We start from the raw sequence: 23,220 nt of genomic DNA, 5'->3' as shown, positions 1-23,220 counted from the left end.
TTATCTGCCACTGTGCAATTGGCAAACCATACAGAGGTGCTCTCTATGGTGCAGCGGTAGAAGGCCACCAGCAGTTTCTCATTCAGTTGTTGTTTTCTGAGAAGCCTCAGGTAGTATAATCTCTGCTGGGCTCTTTTGACTAGGGCTGCAATGTGGGTACCGCAGGTCAGGTCCTCTTTTAGGTTAACACCCAGAAACTTAAAACTGGCCACTTGCTCCACTTGGTCTCCATTGATAAGCAAGGGCTGGATGTCTGATCTATTCCTTCTATAATCCACTAGAAACTCTTTGGTCTTATTGGTGTTGAGGACCAAGTTATTGTCTCCACACCACAAAAGCAACTGGTCCACCTCATCTCGGTTGGCAGACTCATCCCCCACACCAATGTTGTATCATCTGCAAATTTAGCAATAGTATTACTAACGTGAGTGGGAATGCAGCCATGCACATAAAGAGTATAGAGTAAGGGACTCAACACACAACCCTGTGGTGTACCAGTGTTAAGAATAAGGGCTGAAGAGGTATGATTACCTAATCTGACTCTCTGTGAGCAGCCAGACAGGAAATCCATTATCCAAAGGCAGATTGAATTAGAAAGCCCAAGGTCCAGAAGTTTAGACACTAGTCTATGTGGAAGAATTGTGTTAAACGCAGAACTAAAATCCACAAAAAGCATCCTCACATAGCCCTCCTGCTGTTCTAGATCAGTGGTCCCCAACCTTTTTTGTGCCGCGGCCCAGTACCGGCATCACAAAATCATCCGCGGCCCGGTACCGGCATCAGCACGCATGGCAAGGCGAGCCGAGTGACCGGCCAGCCAGCCGTCCCCCGCTTCTCCCCACCACCTTCAACTCCTCCTTTGTACCTGTGTCGATGGGCTTCGGGACGGCTTCGGGACGGTCACTCGGCTCACCTTGCCATGCATGCTGAAAGAATCCTCGCGCCTTGGTTTTGTTCGAAGCTGCTCCCCCCCCCCCGGTAAAACTAAGGCGCGAGGATTCTTTCAGCACCCAAATGCCGCTTTCTACCCGGAAAAGCTCACCGGAAGCACTTTTTCATCAAAACAAGATGTCGGCGCCCAGCAAACCGGCGGCCCGGTAGAAATTGTTCCACGGACCGGTACCGGTCCCCGGACCGGTGGTTGGGGACCCCTGTTCTAGATGAGTCAGAGCATTAGTGATGGCTATAGCGTCCTCTGTAGATCTATTTTTATCGTATGCAAACTGGTGTTTATCAAATGTATGCGGAAGACCAGAAATGATGTGCTGGCAGACCAATTTCTCAAAGCGCTTCATGATGATAAGAGTGAGTGCCACTGGTCTGTAATCGTTGAGGGTATTGATAGGGAACTTCTTTGGCAGCGGAACAAAGGTGGAAGCCTTCAAACAAGATGGAATAGTGGATTGGGATAAAGACGATTGAAGATCCAGGTAAAGACTCCAGCCAACTGATCAGCACAGTCCTTAAGCACTCGGCCAGAGATACCGTCAGGCCTTTCCTTTTCCTAACTTTGGTGTATTAGATCTTCAAGAGGAAGAAAACTAAGACATTGTTATTTTTGTCTATTTTAGCCGTCTCAACAATTTCCCAGTTTTTGAATCCGTGAAAAGGGTAAGTCACAGTCTGTCTGCTGTCTCAGTCATAAAAGAGGCCAGAAAAGACTCCCTTCTTAATAATAAAAAGTAAGAAAAGTAAAAAATATCTGTATTGATTTTAAACAGCCATTAAACAAAAGGAAGCTCAGCTTATTAAGAGCAATTAGCAACTGCATATATGTTTTTTAAAAAACCTGCTTATTTCAATTGAAATCATAAAGTGAGGAAACCAGAAAGGAAACCACTGACTCTCAAGCCAGGTTGCAATGAACATCTTGCCCTTCAGTGGTACAGGTAGTCCTCGAGTTACAGCCACAATTGAGCCCAAAATATATGTTGCTATGTGAAACAATAAATGTGAGTTTTGCCCCCATTTTATGACTTTTCTTGTCATAGTTGTTAAGTGAATTGTTGCATTTTTTAAGTTAACAACATGATTGTTAAGTGAGCCTGGCTTTCCCATTGACGTTGCTTGTCAGAAGGTCACAAAAGCTGAACACATGACCCCAGGACATTGCAACCATCATAAATAGGAACTGGCTGCCAATCTGAATTTTGATCATGTGACCACGGGGATGTTGCAATGTCGTAAGTATGAAAAATGGTGATAAGTCACTTTTTCCAGTGCCGTTGTAAACTTGAATGGTCTCTAAATGAACTGCTGTAATTCGAGGACTACCTGTATTTGGCTTTTTTTAAAAAAGGCAACCTCTTTTCCTAAAGTTAATTTGCCAGCAACGGAACAGTATTTATTGGGGGCTGGGGGGAGGTTTGCATCTGACAGAATAAAACGCTTCCTCCTTCAATTCCTGCACTCTCTGGCTCCAATAGAAATTACTCAAGAGGTTCTAACCAGGAGTGGGCTGCAACCGGTTCTCACTGTTTCCGGCAAACCGGATGTTAATTTTACATCTGGTTCACCAAAGTAGTAGTTGCAACGACTGGCTGGCCCCACCCCACCCCTCCCCTCCCCCGAGTCTCCTTCCGGCCCATTTTAGATCCCAGGTAAGTGCAGAGGCTGCATGGAGGCTTGGGGAGGGCGAAAAACAGGACTCCCAGAGGCTTCAGAGAGCCTTTGGAGCCCAGGGAGGACATTTCCACCCTCCCGGAGGCTTGAGGAAAGCCTCTGGAGCCCTGGGAAGGTGAAACGCCCCTCCCCCCGCTGTGGTGCAGGAGGCCAACTAGGCCACGCCCACTCAGCAACCAGGCAGAGAACCAGTTGCTAAATTTTTTTGAAGCCCAGCCCTGGTTCTACCTGTATTCTAGCAGCAAGGAAATAAAAAGACAAAATGAGGTAAGGAGAAAAAAAAAAGACTTGTATTTTTTTTAAATCTGCTTTTAAATTTCATATTCAAACTCATCTTTTTTAATCACGGTCTGAAAACCGCAGGAAAATTACAATGCAAATGTTTTCTTCGCATTTGCTTTTTCTGTCAGTCCAGTTTTAAAAGATACAATTTCTGAATGAGATTTAGAGGTGCTTTTAGGACACAGACGCTGTTTTTCAACATACAGGCATTCATATCAGGTTCTCAACCCATAGGGACGGCCTTTGAAAGTGACTTCGCACATTGACACCAACATCACAAGATTTCCCTCCCCCCTTTTCTCCCTCCTGCCGCCACCACAGTGATAAAAACTACGCAACATCAGACAGGATCACCCTGATTTCCTGAGGAAGCTTTCGAAAGCTCCCAAATCTGCAGTATGAAAATATAGTCCGGCTGCTGTGTGACCCTCCTATTAATTTGGCCTTGTGTTGTTTTGTCCTGCAGCAGAAACTAAACTCCGGCACCATGAGACTACAGAAAACACAAGAAATGAGCAATCAATTAATGATTTTTAAAAAATCAGTAAGTTGTAAATCCTCCAGGAGATGAGAAAATTCCTTCTGTCAGCAGGAGGCTTTTGATGGGGCAGAGATTTCCCCGCTGTTTGAGAGAAATGATGATCTACCTTTCCTATGCTTTACAGTCTTCTGGCTCTCTTGAAAACCTGCTCTCACGGAGAGAGGATTCCTTGGGCAATGAGAAGGGGTTGCCCTATCTTGAAAAGGGAGGAGGAAACTCAACCAATATACCGTTTCCTGCCCTATTTTTCGCCCAGTGTGAGCTGTTCTTCCAGCTGAATAAAATCCAGGGTTCATCACAATGGTGCTAATGCTTACGGTACTACAATGATCGGATGTCGATCAGTGGTTGGAACATAAAGAGAGCTATATAATCACTTCAATTTCTTGCAAGGGGAGAGACTTTCTGAAGGAATTATGAAAAAGAATCTGCTCTCTCTGCAAAGAACTTAAAAGGGAAGTACCCTGGAACAAAATGTGGTCTATACTGGGCCACTTTGGAACAAGGAAACAACCACGTTCAAACTTCCTGAAGATTCTTCTCTGGGGTGGAATGTTGCTCTCTTGGTTTTGGATTATTCTTGAATTATAACAATAATTACCCATGTAATTATTACTAGCATGTAAAAAGGGGGCAAGGCTTGGATTATGAGGTAGCAGACTGTCACTCTGCATTTCTTGACTCCCTCCTGGGGATCATCCCAGTGGACAATACATGTTGAATAGGCGAAGTTTCCATCTGCATTGCCTATTGCCTTTTGCTGCTCATTAATCAAATAAATATTATTTACTCATGTAAATTGCTTGAAATCCAAGTGAATTGTATACATTTTGTTAATAAACAAATGCATCTGTAGAACCATAATATCTGGAGTGACCTAAACTCCACAGTTCTGGTGTAGAGTAACAGACAATATTGATGAGGTTCAGATTTGGCTCTGAAGCTCAACTCCATATCATATGTCTATCTATTTAATGCCTGCCTGCCTGCCTGCCTGCCTCCTGCCTATCTATCTATCTATCTATCTATCTATCTATCTATCTATCTATCTATCTATCTATCTATCTATCTATCTATCATCTATCTATCTATCATCATTCTATCTATCATCATTCTATCTATCTATCTATCTATCTATCTATCTATCTATCTATCTATCTATCTATCTATCTATCTATCTATCTATCATCTACCTACCTAGGAGCCTCGGTGGTGCAATGGTTAGAGTGCAGTATTGCAAGCTACTCCCACTGCAATATAGCAGATTGAATCCCACCAAGCTCAAGGTTGACTCAGCCCTCCATCCTTCCGAGGTGGGTAAAATGACAACCCAAACTGTTGGGGGCAATATGCTGACTCTGTAAACCGCTTTGAAAGGGCTATAAAGCATTGTAAAGCGGTATATAAGTCTAAGTGCTATTGCTATCATCAGCCTTCTATCTATTATCTATCATAATCATTCTATCTATCTATCTATCTATCTATCTATCTATCTATCTATCTATCTATCTATCATCTATCTATCTATCATCTACCTATCATCATCATTCTGTCTATCTATCATGTATCCATCATCTGTCTATCAACATCTATCATCATCTATCTACCCAGCCTCTGTTTGTCAGTTGCAACTATTTAGCCTATACCCTTCACTCAGTGGTTTAGAATAGGGCAGATGACTAGCCATATAAAATATTCCGAGTGCCATGGACAGACGTGCAGTATAAAACAAACAGGGAAACTAAATCCGTTAGGAATTGGTCTCCGTTGGCTTGTATAGAGAAGGGGAGGGACTTTTCCAAGGCATCCATTTCCATCACCTTCTGCATCACCTAAAAAGAAAAGCTGAATTCCCCCACAGGGATTCAAGCAACATGGAAATTAGTGCGGTGTACAATGTACAGTGAGCATGGGAAGGAGGGGAAGAAGGAGAACAGTATCTCCCACTCTTCTCTACATGCCTCCTGACAAATGGTTTTAAAACTGCATCTGTTATTCAGAGTATCAGGCAAGGTAAAAACAAATGTATGAGGTTAGTGCCAGTTGCTTGCATGTTCGTACACACACTTGCCTCAGCCCTTGTTTTTCTACACATATAGACACATTCAGAATTTCCATTTCTGAACTGAATACAGTTGCCCACTCCTTAAGTCAACCAAGCCCAGTAGGAGATCTTTTTCTGTGGTTGCCTCGCAAAGGGAGGTAGAGCAGGACCCATGGCATGCTTGTGTTCCTTAGTTTAAGCATCAAGTGGTGCTGTAGGATGGGGCCTCCCACAAGGCTCTTAGAAAGCTAAACAAGACCGTTTCTCCCATTAGAAAAGCACTGTTATAAATCTCGGAACCGGCTCTTCTTAGCAGAATTGTCTTCCCAGGATTCTTGGGTTCAGGTGTCTCTTTCTATCCATTAAAGAAGACATTTCTTTTACCTCCCCTTCCTTCCCAAAGCCCCCATTCTCAGCTCCAGAGTGACAAGTGCTTGCCTATTTATTACTTCTCTGTATGTGGCTGGTCTCAGATATAATTGCGGCTTTAAATAAAGTTCTAACCTGCAGGAATAAATCTTTTGATTCACATTGATGGAGAATTAGTTATTAACCAGCAGGAAATGAATTGATTTTGAATTACAGTGCTCTCTAATTAGATCTGAACAATGAGAAGTTAAAGGCAGTCACAGCAGTTCCACAGGCCAGCATATCGGCAATCTTGCCCTTATGCAATGCTAACCACAGCCCCACTGGGCATTATTGCTGAAACAATTACTCTGACATGACGTCAGCCGGGGAGGCGGGTAATTTCATGCAACTTGACAATTGATTTTCCTCCAACACAGGACTCTACACACTGAACGTCTTTGTTCAAAAATTATATTGAAACCTATCAGAGAAATAAATAGATTAGAAACCTAGGTTCATGCCACAAGAGCAGAGGCCAGGAAAGCATTTAATCCAATGCTTAGGAAATCTTCAATTTTATTACTAAATCCTATTTGCTTCACGACAGATATTTCAGAACTAAAGATGAGGAATTTGCTACCTTCCCCAATCACTAAACTTTAACTTTCAGCCTCCTGCCCTACTGTCTACCCGACTGATATCCCCGTGAGATGTGGTTTGGAAACATCTACTACGCTACGAAGTCTCTACCTCTAAAGCCATGATAAACATGGAAAGCTATTAATTGGAAAAGGCATATTGGTTGGAAAAAGATAGGAATTTAATCCAACCTACTCTATATGGAAGACATCAGGTAGGAGAAAGGCGTTCTTTAATTGATAGTAACTATCCAAGAATACTATGAGCTTCTACCTGCTATTTTACCTGGAAATACCTGAGACTATCTTCATTTTCTGGATCTTTGTTTTTGAATGATGGGTTTATTAGGGAAGGTATTTTTTGTTTGAACTATTTGCTTGCAAGCCACTTTGAATCTTGGGATAAGTTGAAATAAATAGGGTGGTTTTTGCTATTAAACTACCACGAAATCAGGGAAGTCACTTCAGGTTTGGGCATAGTATGTAATAAACCATGGCCTTGAAGAACAGAGGGAAGGTTCACTGCCAAGCCAACCATCAGATAAATGAGGCTTCAGCCCAGATTAAGAAAGTGGCTCAGAAAATCCCTGCTCCCAATTCACATGAAGGTAAAAAGCGGGGGAGGAAAGGAAATACACTCAGACCTATAAGGCAATGCAGGCTAAACAGCAAGTATTGTTATACACCCAAAACGACTTGCATTAGAAAAGCTATAAAGTACTAAAGGAATCCTGTAACTCTGAATGTGCTTCCCTTCCTAAGTTCCCTTCCTCACAAATAATGTGACATGGCATCCCACCCTTTGATAGCATACTCAGAGGAAGTTCCAAGACTGCCCAAGCAAAAAGGAGAGGGCTTGGGGGCCACACTTGGCCTACAATCATTTAAATGATTGTATTATTTAATGCAATAATAATGTTAGTGGGAAGGAGGTTATGGGGGGCGGGGGGGCAACAGAATCTCTGTGTGCACTTCATGCATATACCCAACTGATGTTCATTAGCTTCAGGAAAGGTATTAACCCTAATCTTGCTGCACCTGAATTTGTCTGTTTGTTTTGATAATTTATATAGCCTCCTACTTGCTCACAGCTACTCTAGATGGCTTACAGATAATGAAAACACAATGAATAAAATAAAAAAAGAATACACCCCCACACACACATCCCATTCAGCAACAACATACACTCAAACCAACCATTTAACAGGCTCCATTCTCACTCTGGGTTCAAAAATCACATCTTCAGGGCCTTACAAAAGAATGTCAGAGTGGATGTTTTGTTTTGTTTTCTGGTGTTCCTGCACACTTTGCTCTTAAGAGGAAGCAAGCCAAAGCAACACACTGGATAAAGTGCATTTTAACATCTGTAATGGAAGATCATGAAAAGCTCACCTGATTATATGTAAAAGTGCAATATTATTGCTGAAGAGGGGAAGGGAGGGAGGAATTTTATACTTTAAAAAAAGGTGAAGATGTAGGATTTCTTGCCAAATTCTTATTCCCCCTGCATCTGTAGATGAAGGATGTTGATTCAGCAGTTATCCTTTCTATAAATAATTGTTGTCTTCTAAAATGGCACTATGGAGAACCATTTATCTTCTATTTTTCATTCTGAGGCCTACTGTATCAACCACATTTGGGCAACTCTGCTTAAGCTGCCCAATCCTCCCTTGTATAGACTATCGGCATTTCAGTACTTATTTACCTGGATACAAGCTATGCTGAATTTCACTGGCACTTACTTCCATAAGAAGATATGTAAGATGTTGTTTGAAAATAATATGCAATCCTTCCCATCCTAAATAAATAGATCAAACTGTATTTTCAGGCTGCATAAACCCTCCGTTATTTCATTTCCACAAGCCTCAAGCTTACATAGAATGTTTACATCTTGTCGATGAGACATGTATTCATTTTATTTATAGATACCACAAAGCACAGATCAAGAGAGGCCTCAAAATTATTGTTTTCATAAACAATTCTTCTGCCAGGCACCAGAAAATACTCTGAGTTGATATAAGCTACTTAAACACCTAATCACTAAATATTTTTTATTAGGGATGCTACTGATGCTTAAGAAACAAATACTGGTTTAATGGTAATCTCACATGTTTGCTATTTTCAACTTACAGTGAAAATGGACACCAAAAAGAATAAAGTTAAGATTTTTTAGGTATGAACAAAATGATAACATGCACAGGGAAGTATTTGGATTAAAGAGAAAGGAATACACAAAAATAAGCTTATCAAAAAATTCAGATTCATATACACAAATTCACAAAGTAGAATTTCAATTATGCATCGTTTTTTTTAGCTTTCTTCTCTCTAAAGATTGGGTTTTTAGGGTTATTTATTAACTGTTGTAGCAAAGTACAACAAATCACCAGTAGAGACTATATTAACAATTTTTATGAGCCCTACCCGAATGGCAGCTGAGAATTTTTGAAAAGCAGCTCACAACTCCATTTGAAGAATTTAAGGCTTCCAGGATCTATTCCATTTTTAACTAATTTCATCAGCTTGACTCTGATGTAAAAAAATCCGTACAGAATGAGGATATATTAGAACAGAAAACACAATGCTTTACAGCCCTCTCTAAGCAGTCAGTATATTGCCCCCACAACCTGAGTCCTCATTTTACCAACCTCTGAAGGATGGAAGGCTGAGTCAACCTTGAGTCCCATCAAGATTGGACTCCTGGCAAAGGTTATCCTGCAATACTGCATTCTAACCACTGGGTCACCACAACTCTATGTTAGCAACCTCTGGAGCAGTGACACAAGTTTCTTGTGGAAAATACAGCATGGCAGATTCAGCTTTCCCACTGGATCTAACAGAGAGGTCCTTTACCTGCATCCAATATTACTGCAGTACAATTGCTTTTAATAGAAGGACATCTTTATTTTTAGGCTATTGCACAACCTCCTTCCATCATGAGTTGATAGCATTGAGTGAGAACAGAAACACCAGATCAATATGAACAGAAGAATCTCAGGCTGGTCCCTGCAACGATCTCCAGGCAATAGTTCTTGTTGTTGCTGTTGCTTTGTCTCCCTAGGCAGAGAGATTCTGTCTGAATAGATTCTGTGTTTCCTTCTATTCACTGCATCCTCTGAGGACTCTCTAAGAAATATATTCCTCTAATAAGAAAAGAAAACCTGCAAACGCTCAGGTGTTATTGCTCCGTTCTTGAAGAAATGATTATCAACCTGTCCTGCAGTAGGTGCTTTTTAAAACAGTAAAAAAGGACCATTTCTCTTGATTTCTCTTTCACCAGATGTAGTATGGTAAATGCAGCAAAATTTACATCTCATCTAAGTCAGCTTGTTCAGTTCCTGTTCTTCCCCATAAATATCTTAAAAAGTTGCCAAGTTTGAAGAACACTGCTCCAAAGTATAGATATGCACACATGGACACTTTTAATAAGACATTGAAAGCAAAATGAGAGTAGATCAAACCACTTTAAAAAATAAGGTGGCTGAATCATATGTCTGAAATGTGACGCAATTACTTGTTTATTTTGTGTGCCACTTGTTGGCACCAAAGTGACTCATTATAAACCATGAAAGTATGACATTCAGAAAGAAGTTTGTTCTTTAAAATAAATAAAAAAATCAACTATTCCAAAGTATAGAAAATAGACTCTCAGCCGCAAATTCGAAATTGATCCTCTTCAAAATAGATGTAATGTTTGAGCTGTAATGACTTCCATGTGAATCTGAGTGTAAAATTCATTTTTTCTGTCAAGAGAATTAAAACTGAAAATAAAATCAACACTAGTCAGATGTAGAATTATATACTGTAGTTGTACAATATCTTATTAGAAATAAGCTGACTTACTACAATGGAAGTTTGTGCAACATGAGTTGTACAGGATTGCAGCCTTAGTCTATTAGTTGCAAAACCACAAAGACTGCTACCAACACTTCATATGGATTGATAAAATTTTTCACTGACTACAATCTGTTTCCTTAGATGCAAAGCAATGTAGCTCCAAGGCACCCTTCTTAACGAAGTGCTGTCCACACCTGTTAAATTATAAACCTCACTATGGGATCCTTAGTGCTCTCTGAGCTTGGTAGTTTTCTTGCGCAGACATTTCATTACTGGGTTGATGAAGTTACCAAGTTTGATAATGAAATGTCTGCAAGAAAACCACCAACCTCAGAGACCACTAAGGACCACAGTTCAACCCTGAGCTACAAATATTCCCTCCCATCAAAACCTTACTATTCCTTACAAGTCCATCCAACACCATCCAACAGCACAAGGCTGGGAAAGAATGATCTAATGCAACATTTTAAAAATTATGGCGCACCCTAAAAGAGCTTTCCTTTATATGGCTTAAATTTATCTATATTTAACATATTAAAAGTTCAAAATTGATGCATTTGCTGCCACTGCTGCTTCTCATGATTGTTTGGTGGATTTTCATATTGTATTATTTTTCAATATAGACTGCCAAACAAGACAGACACAGACTTCAACGGATAATTAGAACTGCAGAAAAAACGATTACTACCAACCTGCCTTCTATTGAGGACCTGTATATTGCACAAATCAAAAAGAGGGCTGTGAAAATATCCACAGACCCCTCACATCCTGGACATAAATTGTTTCAACTTCTACCCTCAAAATGACACTATAGGGGGCACTGCACACCAGAACAACTAGACATAAGGACAGTTTCCGAATGCCATCACTCTGCTAAACAACTAACTCTCACAACGCTGTCAAATTAAGACTAAGACTATATTACTATTATTCTTCTCATCCTTCCTAGTACTTATCTCTTCCCACTTATGACTATAACCTTGTTGCTTATCTCTTTACAATTTATATTGTTTTATTTAGTTTCCTAGTATATTTGATTGCTTATTTAGTATCCTATGACTATCACTAAGTGTTGTATCTTATGATTCTTGATGAATGTATTTTATGTACACTGAAAGCATATGCATCAAAGTCAAATTCCATGTGTGTCCAATCACATTTGATCAATAAAGAATTAAATTCAATTCAATTCTAAATAATTTTGATTTAGTGGATCTCTGAGAGGGTTTTGGGGAATTCCTAGGACCACACTTTAAGAAACCCTACTCTAAGGAATGAAATGGTCTAATCTTGAGTTTTGATATCGTGGGTAGACAACTGTGGTAGATCAAATTATGTTTAATCCAGAGTCTTTCCCAACCTGCAATGTATTGTCCTCAGCCATCTTTTTACAATGTCAAGCACATCAATATTTTAATGCCGTGCCAGGTTTCATAGCAATTTATAATCAGCTGCCATCTGTAAGGTTTCCTAGGTACAGAATTTTGATTGCTGCCAAAGGGGAAATTGGGGAAGAAGTGACATTTATGTATTGTGAGATCACATGAGAGACTGGAGTAAACAACTTAACCTTCAGGCAGAAACAAAGCAAATACATGGTTCACTTCACTAAATGAAGGCAACGAGGCAACAAAAAGATGAAGAGCTTTTAAAATAGCCTGTCACAGATACAGGTAGTCCTCAACTTATGACCATAATAAGGACTGGAAAATCTAAGCCGTAGAGCTCTCAAATGAGGCATCTCGTGTCCATACCTGATTTTTATGACCTTTTTTTTTGCTACGGTTGTTAAACAAATCATCCAGTTGTTAAACAAGACTTCATGTGTGATTGTGACTTGTGACTTCCCGCTGGCTTCTCCATCAAATTGGTTTGTTGGAACCTGACTGGGAATCACTCAAGATACTGCGACTGTTGTGTGAACCAATTGCCAAGTGCCAAGATCAGGATCTGGGGCGGCTGCGACAGTCATAAGCGGGGGAGGGGGAGAGACAGGTGGCAAGTCCCTTTTTTCAACACCTTTAAATGTCCACTAACAAATGGACCTTATTAAGCAAGGATTAGCTGTATGGTGGTTTAATATACATGTTTTAGAGCGGAGGACCCCATACTGTTCAGCTCATCAACCCATTCAAGGTGTTTTAGATTGTTCATCAATCTAAATGTAATAAACAGATAGTATATGAAAATAACTTAATAAATACCACTCATAGTTCTATGAATAGTAAGGTCAATAGTGCCACTGATTTTTGAGAGTTCATATTGATCACTTCTAGCATTCTTTTAGAAGAATGCTAGAAACCTGGGTTCTAAATTAATGGTGCTGTGTGAATCTTAAGTTGTTCCTTTTTGCTTCCAGCTTTCTGTCTTCCTTCACTTTTTCTCTCCTCTCTCATTCTCTCTCCCTCTCCCTCATTCCCTCTCTTTCCCCTCCGTCCCTCCCTCTCCCTCTCTGCCTCTCTCTCTCTCTCACACACACACACACAAATACACACACAAGTACACATTCTTTCCCTTTTTCTGCTTCCCATTCAGGAGGCTGAAGGTGTGAAACAGCAGCCTCAGGCAGCAGATGCTGGGTTGGGCAGCAGCTGTGAAGTGAAGAACAGAGCTGTCTCAAGATTCGGCTGACAGTTTGCTAAAGCAACATCAAGCTAAAGCTTTGATTTTTGCCAATGGCAGAAAATTAATCTGGGCCAGCTTTGGCTGGGTGGGTTTCAAAGAAGAAAAATGAGACTTCAAGGGGAAAATGGATCCCGCAAAATATTTATTTGTTTGGCTTGAAAGAAAATATTATTATTTTTTAAATGTCAAGATGTTATTTTGTTTAAGGATAGCAGCAAAAGATTAGCACAGAGGAATTAATTTTTTAAGTAACAGAATTCAGTTTTGCCATTTTGAATGGCAAATGACGGACTTTATGTGTCACCTGCTCTAGATTAAGATGGCCCTGACTCTACTGGCTTTCTAAAAAGCCAGAGAGATTTTTTTCCTTCTGAGACTGGGGCCAGGTTGTTAGCCAATATGTGTGTTTGGTTTGATGAGTTGCATACAAAATCCTCAATTACTGACTTATGATTGTTTTCTAACTGTAAGTTTGGTCTTGTTTTATATTGATTTTATAGCATGGTGTTCTTTTGTGCACTATTTGTTCCCTGACGAGAGTCATTTGTTTATGCAAAGTGGCCATGTAAATTCTCTAAACAAATAACTTGTATAAATGATTTAATTACCAAAAGCTGGTTTTCTAGATTTCACCGTGCAGGAAATATATTGAAGTTGTTCCTGCTACTTTATCATAAATACTTTTGATGTCATAATTAAAAACATGGATATACAACCATCATCATATGTGATTCTAAGAACAGAGAACTATATCCCTAAAAATGCCTAACATTTCAACTGACCTGAAAACAACTATTTTTTTTCCTTCCAAACCTGGAATACAGCCAATTCACAGCAGGAACTGTTTTCAGGAACTGCCCCCATTTGTGCAATGGTTTGTTATGTGAGACTTGTGTAGCTTTCCTGCTAGATATCTGTCTTAAGTGACCTTTACCATGACTTCTGCTGCTTTTTAAAAAAATTATTAACGTCTTATTGACTCTCCCCTTTCTTGATTGAGATTTTACATTTGTAGATTATATTTTCAAATTTGCTTTTAGTTGTTACTGGATATCAGTCATATATAATTAAGCAATGGCGCAGCAGTGGGATCCTACCTTAGTTGCTACCGGTTTGGTGGGTGATCATGTGTGCGCATACACGCCCCTAACGTGCATGCCCCTAACAAGCCAATCAGCTGAGAGGATGAAGAAACAAAAACCTAGGAGCGAGCCTCCCACCCTCCCATGCGCTTTTTGGTCTTTTATCCTCTCAACTGATTGTTGGCGGCTATTTTTCCCTCCTGTCAGCTGATCGGAGGCTTTTTTAAACTACTTTTTGTGGTGATTTTTACTACTGGTTCAGGCGAACTGGGCTGAACCGGTACCATACCATCACTGTAATGGTGTAATAAGCAGAAATACATGGAAACTACAACTTTAGTTTATATAATTCTTTCCCACTATTACTGTTATTAAATAGATTCTCTCTGAATAAGTCACACATGCACTTCTTTTGAGGTTCATCTTAGCAATGATCTAATTCAGGTTAAGTATTTAGATTTAAACCAATATATTAACACTAATGTATTAATGGGGCTTAAGAGGCTTACCTATGACTATTGAGTAAAGCAAGCAATTCAGACTGGTCATTTAGGTCTGTGGAAAAGCTCTTTAAACTCATCCCTTGATACTAAATGTCACTGTGTTATCTTATAGGGAAAAAACAGACAATTAGACATGAATCATCTCCTAGAAATAGAAATATATCTGAAATCTTCAGGGAAAATAGTACATGGTATGGATGCAAAAGACTTGGAAGTTTATTCCCAACCATCTCAAGGCTGGTGCTGGGAAAGATTCTGGTTAAAACTGGAGAACAACTGTCAGTCGGTTTACAGGCAATCAGGGTTCTAGATAACCATCTTGAGTTAAAACACGTCATGATATGACAAATTCCTGAATATTCTGTATTCTGTGGTCCTTGACTTACAATCACAATTGAGCTCAAAGTTTATGTTGTTAAGTGAGACATTTAAGTGAACCCTGGTCCAATTTTATGACCTTTCTTGCCACAGTTGTTAAGTGAACCACTGCAGTAGTTAAATTAGTGACATAGTTATTAAGGCAGGGGTGTCAAATTCAAGGAAGTGGGGGAGGATTTGGCCTGTGAGGTGCTTAGATCTGGCCCGTGGAGCCACCCTGAAAAAAGCGAAGGACTGGCCCATAGTGCATTTGCCAGCAAAAATAGATCTCAAGAGTGGGGGAGGACATGCAGCTCTCCCGAGCTCTGTTTTAGCTGGCAGAGGGTTGCAGGAGGCCGTCACAGCTGAAAACGGAGTTTGGGAGCTTGTTTTCACTGGCAGAGTGCTCAGGCCCCCACAGACACCCTGACACATGTGACATTGAACTAGCCATGCCCATCCTGACCATGCCCACCCTGCTCCCCTGAGGTCAAATACGACCCTAATGAGGCCCTCAGTGAAATTGAGTTTGACAATCCCTGTGTTAAGGGAATCGGGCTTCCCCATTGACTTTGCAAAAGGGATCCCATGAGCCCAGGAAACAGTATCTGTCTTAAATATAAACCAGCTGCCAAGCTTTTGAATTTTGATCACATGATTGTGGGGATGCTGCAATGGTTTGTTAGGCTGAAAAACAGTCAAAAGCCACTTTTTTCAGTTGGAACCCTAAACGGTCACTAAACAAGCTGTTGTACATTGAAGACTACCTGTATGCCAAAGTGATGCTGGGTATCCAGTGGCTCTGACTCTTTAATAAGTATGGGGTTGATGGCTTCAGACTGGAATCAGGTTGCTCTGGAATTTGGACTATACAAGAGCATCTTCTGTCTGGTTAAAGACATTAAGCTTCACCCAGGAGCATAGGAAAAATTATGTGAAGTTGTTCCCCCCATATTAAAAATAAGACCTGATGGGATACTTCAGCTAAAATGTCAGTAGCAGCAAACCATCGTGAATCATTTGGAATTCTTCATAAAGTATGTAACAAACAAGCATAATAGACAACAAGCAGTCTCTCTAGTGCATGAATGAACTGATTATTTACCAGAAATGATTGGATGACCAACCAGTTACAACACTGAGTTAAACCAATTATGGAATTATATATTTCAAATGTCCTGCACAATGCCTCAGTCATTTCTAAAACAAAATGTTCTAGGACTCTTGTTCCTGTCATACCTTTCCAAAAGGATTAGGCAAAATCAAATTACTATCTAATGCTTTCCTAATTTTGACTTCTGAAATACTGTATTGCAGAAGAGTTATAGAGCTGGATGGTTGCCGGTTCAAAATTTAGCTCAGTCAGAAATTTATTATACAGTCTATTAACTATTATTTCTAGGATTTAATTGGATGCAGTGCAGCAGCTCAAAATGTATCACAAAAATGAAATCCCAAGACCAGAATATTAACTAAACTCAGCAAAAGCGTAACGTGTGTGGAAGCAGAAGAAACTCATTTAAAAGGTTGGGACAGTTACAAAATGTCTAGATGTGGTCACAAAAGGCCCCCCATTACGTGGGGATGATAAATTTCAGCAGCCTTTTTAAACCTGTCCTCCAGTGCCTCAGTTTTGATGGTATGAGAGATCTCCAATTAGTATGCTAGAAATAGAAATTGCATGAGTAGAAGAGGGACACCACCTTCCAGTCTCTGCTTGTGAACTTCTCAAGAGATCCAGTGGGCCACTCACCACCAGATACAGAATACTAGAGTTGATGAGATTATGGATTCTGTAGAATTCTTCCTGTATTCCTAGGACAACATTTTCAACTTTCCAGAATATGGGTTTAATTCTGCCATCCTGAGATCCCAATTTTAGTACTGAACTAAAACACATTGGGAATGACGTGATTTTCATAAGTAACCCAAAATAATTAAGTTAGTTTTGCTTTTCAAAAAATGGTATTGTAAACATGTACTGTCCTTTTGAACTTTGTTGGTTTGTTTTTTGACCCATCTTCATTTCTGTATTACAAAGTAACATTTGGGGAAAAAAAACCCCACTGAATTATTTAACTTGCTGATTGGATGGATCAAACCATCCTCCCCAGTCCCTCTGATCAGTTAAAATACTGATTCCAAAAGGCACTTCATTCTTGTTGCCAACTTTTTGGCAACAAAAAGTTGGCTTATGCACATGGAATATTGGAAATTGTTGAAGCAGAAAGCTCTGGCTTATAGAAACAACAAAAAAGGTTACAAATAAGGAAACACCCATGACCAAGTAATAATATTAGATTTAAGAATATTTCTTCGGCCAAATTACAACTGCTTTAATAATTTCACTGAACTTGACACCAAGAGTGAACTGCTTTTATGGCCTTAAAAGCCAGCTTTATGTTGCTTCTACACTGCCAATTAGTTCCATAAAATAAATCACATTTTCTAAATGGCAGGATGACCTTTTTCTAACAGCAACGTGATACTGAGCTGAACTTTGATTTCTTGATTGTCTGTAGTCTGAATCCAGATAAGTAATTTGCTTTTTCCTTCCAGACAGTTTAAATATACTTTCTAGAAAAAAAAGCTGATGTTTTGCTTTACTTTTTTTCAAACACTGCAGGCAATCCACTCATTCAGCAACTATTCAGTTACGATGGCGTTAAATGAGGAGGACTTCGGACTGGTCCTTGGACTTCTGGCTATTGTAGCTGGCAACTCTAAAAAGATCATAGATCTGCAATCACATGACCACAATCTGGGAGTTTGGTGTCTAATTCATGATTAGTGTTGGTCCCAAATCACCATCACAAATGCAAACAGTTGCTAAATAAGCAGTTGCTAAACGAGAACTACTTGTATAGAGATTGGACAATTATTTGCGTGAAATGGTACAGGGCTTCCTGCCTGTTGTGGTTCGCCGGCAGCCTGTGCAGACAGCAGCAGAATCGGACAGTGGGGAAGAACGGGGACCAGTCCAGGAGTCTAGAGAGGACTCGGATGAGAGTCCTGTATCCAATGCAGAGATGGGGCCAAGACCATCTGGGAGTGGAGTGCTGACGCCAGAGCCTCTGGAGTCTGGAAGCAGTGAGGCCGAAGAACAAGGGGAGCCTGTTCCCAGTGCGTGTGTGTGCAGAGCTGCTAGAAGGCAAGAGCAGCTGAGACAAAAGGAGCGACTTGGAAGTAAGGCTGGGAGGTGATTGCCCCTCCCCTAAGGTATTTAGGACAGGCAAAGGTGAAACCTTCGTAGGAAGCAAAGTCATTTGTTCTGTTCGGATTAATCTTTGAAGCTCTGTGTGGACTTTGTTTTTTTATAAGTCAGTTGGCACTCTAGTTGTTGGCAGCAACTAAAAGGAAAGAAAGGTGGGTGCTTATTTTGAAGGGACTGTTTGGGACTCATTACCAGCTGGGAATGAACATAATTCCCAGCGTTGAAATAAAACAAGAGTTGTTTTAACTAAGCGTGTGCTGAATTACGGTCTCGGGAAGCCTTGGTCAGAACACTGCCTGAGCAGGGGATTGGACTAGAAGACCTCCAAGGTCCCTTCCAACTCTGTCATTCTATTATTCTGTATTTGCAACAAACAACAGAATGGAAGTATAAAATGGCCCTATTTGTCTGATGTCATCATCCTCATGCCAATTTATACCAGAATGTGTTGAAATAAATAGAACTGAACAAAAGCAATTGCTCTAACATAAATTTGTGTTAAAAATCCAAATGTACGAACTTAAGAACAAATCTATGAATTCTAATGTATTCTGGTTTTAAGAGAACAGTTCTGAACCATCAAAGCAAACTCTACATTGGTCCACCTGCTTGACAATTCTGTCCTCTAAAAAGGCCATTTTGCTTGGACTAAAGCATTTTCAAAAGGCTTGAAACAAAATCATGATGCAACTTAGCACCCAACGTCTTAACAGCAGTGTCTCCTGTCACATCACTAGTATAGAGGAGTTTCTGTGTGTATGCATCAAGTGTATAAAAGCCAAGACAGATTAGTCCTACTTCAATCTTTGGTGACATGTTCCCCCACATCAAGGCAAATGCTTGATGGTTTATAAAAGCATTAATTAACAGGAAGGTACAATGTGTTGGATTCAGTTCCAGAAAGTTGCTTTAGAAAATGCAGGGTCATGAACACAGAATCTGATTGCTATGGTTTAATGCAGCAATCTTTTATCCCGAGATCATATAATTGCTTTTTTACAGCTGTTGCAACTCCTGAAAAAAGACTCAGGTGCTTTAAAAAGTTGCAGATAATAGCAATAGCACTTAGACTTATATACGGCTTTATAGTGCTTTACAGCCCTCTCTAAGCAGTTTACAGAGTCAGCATATTGCTCCAACAATTCGGGTCCTCATTTTACCCACCTTGGAAGGATGGAAGGCTGAGTTAACCTTGAGCCTGGTGGGATTTGAACTGTCAAATTGTAGGCAGCTGGCTGCAGAAGTAGCTTGCAGTACTGTACTCTAACCACAGCGCCACGCAGGCTTCTTTTATGCTAGGTTTCCTGCATGTTCCACAGCACCCTTTGGGCAACAGTCTGAAGAGCTGCACATCCCTCCTGGTTATTTTCTTGCATAGTTAGCAGTCCATAGTTGGTGTCAAATATATCAAAACTGTTTTGTAAAGGCACCAGTTGCTTTTGAAATGTCACTGTGGCACCGGAAGCAATATCCATTCCATGGTGGCCATTTTGTCTAGCTAAGAAATGTGAAGTCATGTTGGTTTGGATGCAAAGCAATGAACTGAGTTGTCATTCTTTCCCTATCTGGCTCATTTGATCAGCACAAGGGAAAAAAAAATCTTTTATCAGATATTCATGCTTTGCTGGAGAAAACAACCCAAACAAAATACTGATTTGAGCCATGACTTATGGTAAACAGAATAAAACGGATAGATTTCTATTTTATACTGACAATGTTTTATTGTAGACTGTTTAGATGAGCTATTTCCAAATTCCTCTTGCTTTTTTCTTTCCAGGAAAGGTCTGTCCAAAGCATAATAGAATAGAATCATTATTTCTCAATGCCTCGATACATTATTTTTCTGATGCTGCCAGAATTATATTAGCGTTTTCAATCACTACCGCATATCTCATGCTTCTCTTATGCCCTCCTAAGACACACAATTTTTCTAAAATATAAACAGGCCAATAGAATCCATTGTTATTTTCACAGAAATTGGATTGTTAGCTGAGGTCCAGTTAGCAAAGCATTTGAATTTCTATCTTCTCCAAATAGCATTGTCAATCTGAGCATCTGATAAATTACCTTGTCTTCTTTTATAAAAATGCTAAGCAACACTGGAAGCAGGGACTCTGTTCAAATACAAGTCATTCTTAAATAAGACCAATTCTTTCCTGTACTTTTTTTGTAGTCATAACTCTAACATATTATTCATACATTTCTTAACTGCTGGATATTTTACTACTGTATCTCTATCCAGAAAGTAAGCAATCAGTAACAATTGTAAACTGCTCAGAGTCGTGGAAGTTAGATGGTATGTGCATTTAATAAATTATTATTGCTGGTTCCAAGGTCAGTCAGATGCTAAGATGAATCTAGCATGATCTTCTCAGAACTAGGGCAGGTTGGATGGTGTTAAAGTATTGTCACAGGATGTAAGCTGTTCTAATAAATTATTATTATTTTCCTCAAGTTTCTTCTGCCCATTTAAGTCTCTTAATCAACTCTTATTTTCTTGGAGCTGGTGGTACTCGCATCTATGCACAGAAGCATAGTCAACCTAGGTTTTAAAGGTTGTAAAATATCTAATACAATTCAGGTTTCAGAATTGTTCACAAGCAGGCCCAGAAAAGCAGGCATGTTCTCTTGTAAGGAAAGCAATATGCGGAGGCTGAATCAAGAGGCAGAAAGACACGGGAAATGATAACACAACTTTATAATGCACTAATGAGCTCACATTTGGAATACCACATCCAGTTCTGGTTACCACGATACAGAACAGATGCTGAGGCCCTAAAAAGAGTGCAGAGAAGAAGAATAAAGCTGATAAGGGGTCTAGAGGCTAAATTGTACAATGTACAATTGTTAAGGGAACTGGGTATGGCTAGCCTAATGAAAAGAAGGATTAGAGGTGACATAATAGCTGTCTTCCAGTACTTGAGGGGCTGTCACAGAGAAGAGCGGGGGCAACTTATTCTTCAAAGCACTTGAGGGCAGGACAAGAAGCAAAGAGTGAAAGTTTGTTGTGGGTGCTCCATTGCTGGAGGGTTTCAAGAAAAAAATGGACCGCCATTTGCCCAGGATGGTACAGGAAATCCTTGACATGACTATAATTGAGCCTAACATTTCTGTTGTTAAGTGAGACATTTGTTAAGTGAGTTTTGTCCTATTCTACAACTTTTCTTGCCACAATTATTAAGTGAATCACTGCAGTTGTTAAGTTACTAATCTGGTTGTTAAATGAATCTGGTTACCCCATTGATTTGCTTGTCAGAAAGTTGCAAAAAGTTATCACATGACCCTGGGACACTCCAGTGGTCATAAATATGAACCAATTGCCAAGCATCTGAATTTTGATCACATGATCATGGGGATGCTGCAAAGGTTGTAACTCTGAAAAATGGTCATGTCACTTTTTTCAGGACTGTTGTTACTTTGAATGGTCATTAAATGGACTGTTGTAAGTCAAGGATTAGCTGTATAAGGTTTCCTCCCTTTGTTAGTGGTTAAGGAGTTAACCTAGAAACCTGGAGACAGTGAGTTCTAGTCCTGCCTTAGGCATGAAAGGTGACTGACTTTGGGTCAATCTTTCCCTCTCAGCTCAAACCACCTCACAGGGCTGTTGTTGTGGGGAAAACAGGCATGATGGATGGCAAACAAATCTAATAAATAAATAAAATAGGAGAATTAGATAGACTAGAACAGCAGTTGCCAACCAGTGGGCCACGAGAAAATTTTGGTGGACCGCAAAGAAATCTCACCCCCAGAGCACCCCCCCCCAAAGCAATTAATCCAGGCTGCGCAGAAACACAAGGCTGTTCAGCCCACATGGCCCGTGGGAACCCTCTCCACCCACTCACTCCTTACCCGGCAAACTTGTCTGCTAAGTTGCGATTTTTCCTTTTTCCAACCATCATCTGTTCTGCTGTGCTGGGAGATTCAGATTAGCTCGGAAGCAGGAAATGGTTGGATTTCTTGCTTTCTAGCTAAGCACCGCCGAACCTCCCTTAGGACTGAAAGTTTGCTTGCAAGCAAATTCAGTGCAGACTCACGGCAAGCAAATTTGAGAGACTGAGCTAGCCTATGGCATATAGATAGATCACTGAATGATTCTGTGAGCAACTCAATCTGCCTCCTTTGCCTGATTTTGGATAAAAGTTGCTTTTTTTAAAAAAAATCAACATTTACATGCATGGTGCGTTGTGACTTAATTTTGTGAGTTTGCTTGCAAGCAAATTTTATGTGAAAGATTGAGCTAGCCAATAGCAGATAGATTTCTGAATGAATCTGTGATTCTGTGAGCAACTCAATCTGCCCGCCTGCTTTGCCTGATTTTTGGTAAAAGTTGCTCTTTTTTATAAAAAATTCAATATTTATATAAATATTTATAATATTTACATACAAGCCATGCCCAGCCAGTCACATGACCACCAAGCCACACGCACAAATTAGGCCATGCCCACAGAACCAGTTAGTGATCCCTGGGATCTAAAATTATGAGTTTGGTGGTCCCTGAGGTCCAAGAGGTTGGCGACCCCTGGACTAGAAGACCTAGAGTTAATGATTCTATCAATTTGTGCTGAGGTAGAAGCTACACCACCTTTAAACATGACAGAATTAAAGATGGCAGACCAAATCTAGAAAAGGTTGCCTCTGTTTTGGTTTTTCTACAAAATTAAGCATCTCCTGCACAGGCAGAAGGAAAGAAAATTATGGCTGTGTGGTAAAGAATAGGGTAATCTGGAGGCTCCATAAATTTTCTGCAGTTAATCCACCATCTTTTCCATTAATATTTTTCTAGATACTCATGACACCCACTGTTGCTTTTTGGCTTTTTATTTTTTAAACATATCCAGCAGGAAATATATAACTTTACGTCTCTGAGGTTAACATTAAAACTTAAATAATTCTTGTATCTCCACGGCTGTACAAATATTAACTAATTAAATTTTGCAGTGCTCAAGTGAGGCATGAAAGAAACATGATTCTGGTCTTTTTTTTAATGATGGTGCTTTGTTAAGAAAGTTCTTATTTGGAACTCTTGTAATTAATTGTCACAAATGCAGATAACAAAACATTAACTACAATACAATTATCCAGATTTAAATCTCCCAGAAAATACATATTTCCTTATTTCTTCTTGAT

The 23,220-nt window shown here is 39.9% G+C and overlaps 1 protein-coding gene across 1 annotated transcript in view; it reads right to left on the bottom strand.

The window, feature by feature from the left end:
* VSNL1 (visinin like 1) overlaps positions 1-23,220 on the bottom strand; it is a 118,878-nt gene that overhangs the window by 5,718 nt on the left and 89,940 nt on the right. The gene's annotated exons all lie outside the window — the stretch shown is intronic.

Source organism: Pseudonaja textilis, chromosome 1 (assembly GCF_049901715.1).
Source record: "Pseudonaja textilis isolate UNSWEBS1 chromosome 1, rPseTex1.2, whole genome shotgun sequence".
NCBI classification, from domain to species: domain Eukaryota; kingdom Metazoa; phylum Chordata; class Lepidosauria; order Squamata; family Elapidae; genus Pseudonaja; species Pseudonaja textilis.
Note: the sequence above shows the minus strand (reverse complement) of the source record. Positions and strands in the feature narration are given on the sequence as shown.